Source organism: Chaetura pelagica, unplaced genomic scaffold (genome assembly GCF_000747805.2).
Source record: "Chaetura pelagica isolate M959 unplaced genomic scaffold, ChaPel_1.0 scaffold275, whole genome shotgun sequence".
Taxonomy (NCBI): domain Eukaryota; kingdom Metazoa; phylum Chordata; class Aves; order Apodiformes; family Apodidae; genus Chaetura; species Chaetura pelagica.
Window position 1 is genome coordinate 609,505 of NW_009953486.1, and position 5,423 is coordinate 614,927.

Genomic DNA, 5,423 nt, shown 5'->3' on the forward strand with positions numbered 1-5,423 from the left:
CACCTTCTCCCCCAGGGCTGGGCCAGGCACCCGACCACGGCATGTGCCTGTTACCAGCCCAGCCTGGCACAGCCGCTTCCCGCGCCTTCCCCAGGGATACTGAGCTGTTATCTCCTCTCTTCCCAACACCACAGACTCCAGCACCCAAAAACCAACCCGGTCACAGCACTGCCATCCCCAACACTATCTGAAATGCCCCCTCACCCAAAAGTCACCCTTTGCTCTGGCAGCCCCTTTCCCTGCTGGCACCTGCCCCAGCATTGCTGCTGTCCTCGGGCACCCAGGGTGGCTCTGCTTCTCCTGAACCTCATTTATTTTCCAGCTGGTTTTCCAGGATTCCCTCTGCCACTGCCAGGTGGAGCCAGCTCTGAGAGCTTCGGGATGCCAGGATGTGACCATGCTCCCATGGGGACACCCCAGCACCCCCAGCTTCCTGGCACTGAGATTTGACTCTCCAGCTGCCTCAAGCCACAGTATGACCCCTCTTCCCCAGAGAGGGACCTTCACTTTGGATTTTATGGGTCAAAACCGGGAGAGCAGCTCTGCTGCTCATCACAGACCCCCGCGGAGACCCCATGGGTGACACCCAAAACCCCATCGGTGCTGGCAGAGAGAGCGTCCCCAGCCGAGCCCCCAGCACGGCCGAGCCCCACCAGATGCCGGGGCTGCCTCGACGGGACCCAGCGCCGGATCCAGCCCCGCTCCGTGCCCGGGAGGAGCCGCAAAACCCCCGGCACCTGCGGGACCGGCCGTGCTGGATCAACGCTCGCAACCCAGCCGGCTGCTCCAGCGGCTGATGAAGGTGGGCCCCGCCTGCAGCTCCTCCTCCTCCTCCCTGCCCTTCTCCCGGGAAGGACCCGGCACCTCCGACCTCTGCCAAACCTGGCTGAAAGCGGCCACCGAGCGCGCCCAGAGGTCAGCCAGCCCCTGGGTGACTGGTGACTGGTGGCAGCCCAGGGGGGCTGCCAGTCCTCGGGCCCCCCTCTTGCTGGGGTTACCCCGGGGGCAGCCGCCCAGCCCCGCAGCTGCCGCCGCCCCCACAACCCGCCCCAGCCACCTGCCAGCGGCACAGGAAGTTTTAGGAGCTGTTTTTAGACCTGGCTTTCCCCACACCACCCCGCCGCCCCCCTTTAGCAATCTGTTAGAAAAAGACTGAAGAGGTGAGGCTCAACCCCCAGCCACCCCCCACACACACTCTGTGGGGACAGGGCTGGGATGAGCCCGATGCTCCCAGCACGGAGGTGCCAGCTGAGCTGGGCTTCCCTGGTCCCACTGGGACAAGGGGTGACAGTGCTCAGGTGGCTGCACCCCAGCCATGTCCCCGCTGCCCTGCCGGGTGTTTGCAGCTGGTAACACTGGCAGATGTGTCTGAGCACGTGGCAGTGGTGAGCAAGCACTTCTTGGGGAGTTTCTCTGCCCAGCTGTGATTTTTCTGCCATCCCAAGATGGGAAGGGCAGGTCCTGAAGATGGGCAACCAGGAGATGCTGCAGTGTGTCCCAACACCTCCCCAGTCCTTTGCACAGCGAGGGCTGACAGTCCCGTGGGCACCTCTCCTGCTGGGATAAGGATGATGCTGAGGTCCTTCTCTGGACCAGCCACCTCCTCTCCTCCCTGCCCCTCTCCTTGCCTGTAGCCAGGGTGTATTTCCACACTGAGCATCCTCTGAGCTCCCCTGAAAGGATCCCAGGAATCTCTCCAGCACCTGCTGGAAAGAGATGAGCAGACCCATGGCTCTGTCCTGGCATGGCTGAGACGGTCACCGTGGGTGGCATGATGGGCAACACCTGCCCCTCCACCCCTGGCTCTTGCACTGAAATGGGGTTAATTATTTCATAGCATAAAAATAGCACCTGCAACAATCAGCTGGGGGATTTAATAAGGCAAGCCCTGACAATTATGTTTCTATTAGCAGAGGTATTGTGGCAGTGTTAAGACAGACTCCAGTTAAGCATTTGGTAACAATCCATGTGAAAGGAGAAGAAAGATCATGGTAATCCATACTCAGCAGGGGCGGAACCACATGGACCACAGATCAAGCCTGGAGGCTGACAGGAGGGAAGGGAAAAGGAAATGGTAGGATACAGCATCAGCATGGCCAGGGGGAGAGCTGAGATGGATGGATGGCAGGGTGCTCATCCATTGGGTGCTGCCAGCCCAGGACCTGCTCATCCTCATCTCAGTGTGGGCAGCACTGTGCCCCTCCAGGGACCACTGGTAATTTGGGGGAACAGGGATGCTAAGGGGATGGAGAATATGGAGACAAGGAATTGCCTCTTACAAGGAAATGAGGAACCAGACAGAGAATCAGCCCAGAATCAGGATGCAAAGGAGGGAGCCTGCATCACAGGGAAACTCTGGATCGATGGGGTCGCTTACCACAAGTCTGAGTGATTCCTGATGTGGCCAACGACTGATTTTCCCTCCAGCCCTGGCATAAAACCAAACCCCATCAGCTGGATCCAGAGACTTGGCCAGGCACAGGAGGAAGTTTGGGAGCCTGTGCCAGCACGGCGGGAGGAGGGTCCAGCCGTGCTGAGAACAGGTCTGGCCCTGCTCTCCAGCCACGCTCCCTGCCCAAAGCATGGCCCTACATGGCACTGGTGTGGGCAGGGCAGGGCTGAGCCCAGCAGCTGGTTCCACCAGCAGTGGGACCAGCTGGGCTGGGGCTACACCAGCACCATGGCTGGGGACAAGGAGGGCCATCCCCCCAAACTCTGCACCCTGGGGACATTTCCCACCTCGGTATATTCACCTGGGCAGCAGTAGGCCCTGCGGCCAGCCCTGATGGATGCCCTTTGGGTTCTGGCTTCAGGCAGGTGTCACACAGCATTGGTGTGCTGTGGGATGTCCCCCCAAAACCAGGACTGGGGACCCAGTGCTACCACGGGTCCCTGCACCAGAGCTTGCAGAGATGAGCTGTTCCTTGTACCAGTAAGAAAGCTTCCTCTTATATCAAACTTTGGTTCCATGTTCAAACAGTGTGGGACTGCTGAAGGAGTTCCCCAGGACACTTGCCTGCAGGCAAATCCCCAGGGCAAGGAGGATTTGGTGACCTGGCACCCTGTCCCAGCTCTGGAGCATCCCAAGGGACACTGGTGATCCTTGTGCTGTGGTCATAGCAACCACACAGGTGCCAGGGCAGCAGTGATGCTCTGCCCTGCCCCAGCCACCACAGGCAATGGGGAGCTCTGTGAGCAGCTCCCATCCTCCAAGACTGTCTGTGCTGATATTTAATACCCAACCAAAAGGGAAGAAGGACGGTGGGGTTCAGCTCAGCCATGCACGGGGAGGAAGGAAGAGCTGTCACCCCATGTGGCTCCTGTGCCCCAGAGGTGGCCCCTGTGCCCGGGGCAGTGCCAGGCAGCTGCAGGGCTGCACCTCCCAGCCAGGCATTGCTGCTGCCAGACAGGCTGGTGGGAAATGGTTGGGGCAGCAGGAGCCCTGCCACAGGTGGGTGCCCATCACAGGCCTTCTGGGCTCAGGTGGTGGTAGTGGCCTTTGCTGGGGATCTCAGTGAGAACCCCAAGGTGACAGGCCACAGTGATGCCCTTTGCCAAGCCCTTGGGATGTTGCAGGTCTCAGCTGTGCCATCGGACACAGGAGCTCACCTGCCACCACTGTCACAGCAAGGCCTCTCCCTGGCCCAAGGTCCCCTTTGCAAGCTCTCTCCTCATGGTGGAACCCACACCAGACTCACAGGTGACATCTTTCCTTGTCTGTTCTTGTTTTCCAAGACTAGTTTGAAGCTTTCCTTTCCCAGGATTCCTGCCCGCTAATGCCAGTGTGTACCTGTTTGCTCTTCTCCTGCTCTTTGCCCTGCAACACTGCTGGGGCATTTCCCTTCTGCCAGAGGAAACTACTTCAGCCCCAGTTGGTTTCATGGCTGCAGGAGCAATGGGAAAACCCAAACCCTTGACCCCAAACCGCTTTGCTGCTTCCCTGACCTACTTCACACCAAGCCAGCAGGAGATCCACAGCCATGCACAGGGACACTGGGGACTCTGCTCCTGTCACTGCCCCGGAGCCTCTGTGGTGTTTCTGCCCCTGGAGCAGGCAAGTGCTGACAAGCAAGTCAGGAGCGTGGCAGAGCTGGGTGCCCAAACCCAGCAAATCTTCACAGCCTGAGCAGGGAGCCCTCAAAAGGTTAACCAAGGCTGTTTCCATGCAGTTGAGAGAACTGGAAGGGTGGCTTGTTATAAAACTCTACCATGCATTTTCCTGCTGTCAGGAAACCCCCTTTTTTCCATGTCTAAGATGAATGTTAACTTGAACCCCAAAGGATTTTTTGTTGTTGCTTTAGTTGCTGTTGCTGCTCCACTCTCCCCCCAGTTAAATCTCTGCTTTCATGAAATGGGCAAAGGCAGGAGGTTTTGCAGGATGGGTGAGAGGCAAAGTGCTCCTCTCCTCTCCTGGGAAACTCATATGGGGCAGTTGTGTTCCCATGGACTGGAGGAGCTGATGGGATGGCCTGGGGCATCACCCTCCATGCCCACCCAGGGAGAGGAGAAGTCACTGTCACTGGTCCCCCCAAAAGAAGGAACCCAGTGAATTGAATGCCAAAAATAACAGAAATAAAATAATACTCTGTGGTCCCAGAGAGGGCTTTTGCAGAAATGCAACATGACAATCAAGACTCCAGGGAAGGGTTGCTGCCTTGTTCTGCACGGTGCTCTGGATCTGGCAAGAGCCAGGATTTGACCTCACTGTAGCTTTACCCCAGAGCCACCAGTTCCCCTGTCCCCAGGTCCCACCCAGCACCTCGGCAAACCAGGGGGCTGCACAGGGGACTCACCCCATGGCTCGTGGACTGGCATGGCCCCAGCTCAGCACTGGGCTGGCAGCTCCTGCAGCATATGCACAGTGGCATCTAAAGCATCCGAACCCTGTGAAAAGTTCTGGGTGTCCTGAAACTGGTGGGCATGGTAGGAAGAACCAGCTGGTGTGGTTATTTGCAGCAAAACAACACCACAGCTCAATGCTACCATCACATGGCCCTGGCAATAAGGAGCTGGAACTTCCTGCAGGTCACCCTCCTTGTGCTGCATGGGGCAGAAATGGGCTGGCCAAGACCAGTACTGCTAGAAATGAGCTGGAGGAGGCTCAGGGAGTGCTGGGTGCAGGATGGGATGAAAAGGGAGATGCTCACAGTGCTGGATGCCTGTTCTCTGAGCTGGCTGGAGCAGGAGTGGTGATGGCCACCACAAAGCAACTTCCCTATCTGCAGCAGTGCTGCTGGGGTCCCTGTGAGCCAGTGAGTCCAGTTTTGTCCTCTGTTACTCCAGAGAAGTTAGACACTCTTCCCCTATCCTGTCCTCACCACAGGCAAAAACCACGTTGTACCACATTGGTGGACAAAAATAACCAGCGATAAGGTCCAGTATCTTCTCTTCCCACTGCTAAATTAAGAGGTAGCTACAAAATA